Raw genomic sequence first — 2,783 nt, 5'->3', positions numbered from 1 at the left:
TTTCTTGACTGCCCACAAGAGACTACACACGGAGGGGACAAACAAGGACAGACAAACGGATTAAGTCGATTATATTGATCCCAGTGCATAACTGGTACTTAATTTATCGACCCCGAAAGGATGAAAGGCAAAGTCGACCTCGGCGGAATTTGAACTCAGAACGTAGCGGTAGACGAAATACTGCTAAGCATTTTGCCCAGCGTGCTAACGTTTCTGCCAGCTCGCCGGACTTCCTTCAGTTTCTGTCTACCGAATCTACTCACAAGGCTTTGGTTGGCCTGAGGCTATAGTAGAAGGCACTTGCTCAAGGTGCCATGCAGTGGGACTGAACCCAGAACAGTGTGGTTGGGAATCAATCTTCTTACCACACAGCCATGCCTGATTGATTTATGTGAAGGTTTTAACTTTAACTTCATTAAAACTCTGAGTTTTCTACTGCAGTCATGTTCCTTAAGTTGATAAATTTGGAGCAGTGGTAGGTGAAAACCTTAACTTTGAATAAGTGAATCAAATTCTTAGACATGTCTTGAGTACTTTCTTACCTTCTTTGAACCCTCAATATACATATAGACCCATTCATCCTATCCAATCCTCTCAACCATTTCTCTTATATTCACCTTCTTGCAACTTGAGGTTATGCCCTGATACTTTTTCATCACTCACTTCTCTCTTTTCCAATTGGAGTAACCATATGTCTCCTCTACAGCAAGACACCTGTTCCAGCCCCTCTATCATACTTTATCCTTTCCTTAACTGGCATAAAAATCACCTCACTCAATGCTACACCCACCTCAGTTAAGTAGGGGTCTTCTCTTGAAAGTTACTTGGTCACCTCACTAGTGCTGGTGCTACATAAAAAGCACCCACAGTACATTGTGAAGTGGTTGGGGTTAAGAAGGACATCCAGATGTTGCAGCTTGGCACGGTCCTCTGGCCTATCAGCTCTTGTAAAATCGTCTAACCCATGCCAGCATGGAAAATGAACATTAAATGACTATGACAACAAACACACAGTGCACTCTGTAAAGTGTTTGACATTAGGAAGGGCATCCAGCTGTAGAAAGTATGCCAAAATATACACTGGAGTCTGGTGCGGTTCTTGGTGTTACAAGCTACTGCCAAGACGTCCAACCCATGCCAGTATGGAAAATGGGCATTAAATGATATGATGGTGATATCTGCATACATACCTGTAAAGTCATGTCTTATTGGATTTCATGTATAATGGTAAATAACAAAAATAGTTTTTGAAGCATTTGGAAATTTGGAATATTGATTTTTGTTTTTAATTATCAGCACTGCAATAAACATTTTAAAATGGGAAGGAAGGTAATTTATACACATCATTAGTCATTTATCTCATTTAGATTTATCTTGTCTACAAAAATTAAAAAATATATATATATATATTTCAAAAATAAAAAAAAAAGAAATATGAAAATTCTATATATACGTTGAATTCAGAATGTAAAAGTTGCGATGTGGAATAAAATCATTTTATGGTGATAAATCAATGTATATTGTAACGAGTTTAGAAGTGTTCTAAATATAATCAGTAACAAGTTTAGTATTGTTTAAAGCATATAATGTGAAGTGTTTAAGAATTGTTTCTGTACATAAATTGTAAATCATCATCATCATAATTTTTACAGCTCTTTTCTATACTGGCATGGGTTGGATGGGTTGTTTTGGTTTTAGTCTAATTCTTATTCAAGGTTACTGTCACTGGCCTTCTAGGTGTGACTGGGAATCCTATCTCTCATGTTGTTTCATTTTGGCATGGTTTCTACCGCTGGATACCCTTCCTAACTGACAGAGTATACTTCATGCATTTTATCCAGGCACCAGCACTAATAAGATTGTCATATCTTTGACAAGACTAAAAGGTTCTCAACCTTATGGTGTTTTTGTTCATTCACCAACCACTTCACATTTTGTATCAGATGGCACCAGCACCAGAGAGGTTGCTATGTCCTCAGCCAGACAAGTCTAGAGAGTCCTTGATAAGATAAGTCAAAGGAGTCCTCTTTTAAGAATTGTTCTAAACACAGGCTGTAAAATGTTCAGGATTGTTCTAAACACAAATTTCTTTCTCCTATGTTTTCAACAATTCCTGAATACATAAACAGATTTTGCTTAGTCTTTTAGCATTCATCTTACTCTTTCAAATGTAATGGTTATTTATTCATGTTTTGAATTAGTCATGCATTATCTTGTAGCTTCAACATTTCAGGAATTTGATTGTTTATTTTTAGAATGACATTGTACAGTAGGTGTGTGAAGTCAGATTTGGGTGGTCTGAAAATAAAACAGGATATTTGGGCTGGATATGGTTGGTTTAAATGCTAAAGGGGTGAAAAGACATTACTAAAACTGACTTGATGTATAGTAATGATCTTGATGAATAGAATAAGCACTAAGCTTACAAAGAATAAGTCTCAGGTTTGATTTCTTTGACTGCTGCTGTCCAAAGGAATAGGTATAAAAGACAAAAAACCAGCCAGTCTGTTACAGTCTGTCAGACAAAGGCCTTGATGAATACCACTAGGTATGAAAATACGTATTAGCCTTTATATATTTAATTCTCTATATTGAATACTCAATATTTCATATATTCAATAAGACATATTTCACATATTCAATAAGACATTCAATACTTCATTTCATTTTACCATTTATTTTTATATTATATATTATATATTCCATATTCTATATCCCGCATTAATTTTACAAGACTATAAATAAAACATAAAAAACAGACAGAGTTGGAACTCTTTTAGATA

At 35.6% G+C, this 2,783-nt stretch overlaps 1 protein-coding gene across 1 annotated transcript in view; it reads left to right on the top strand.

Annotated features, from left to right (window-relative positions):
* LOC106883789 (vesicle-associated membrane protein 4) overlaps positions 1 to 2,783 on the top strand; it is a 44,992-nt gene that overhangs the window by 41,212 nt on the left and 997 nt on the right. The window lies entirely within an intron of this gene.

Source organism: Octopus bimaculoides, chromosome 12 (genome assembly GCF_001194135.2).
Source record: "Octopus bimaculoides isolate UCB-OBI-ISO-001 chromosome 12, ASM119413v2, whole genome shotgun sequence".
Classification (NCBI taxonomy): domain Eukaryota; kingdom Metazoa; phylum Mollusca; class Cephalopoda; order Octopoda; family Octopodidae; genus Octopus; species Octopus bimaculoides.
Note: the sequence above shows the minus strand (reverse complement) of the source record. Positions and strands in the feature narration are given on the sequence as shown.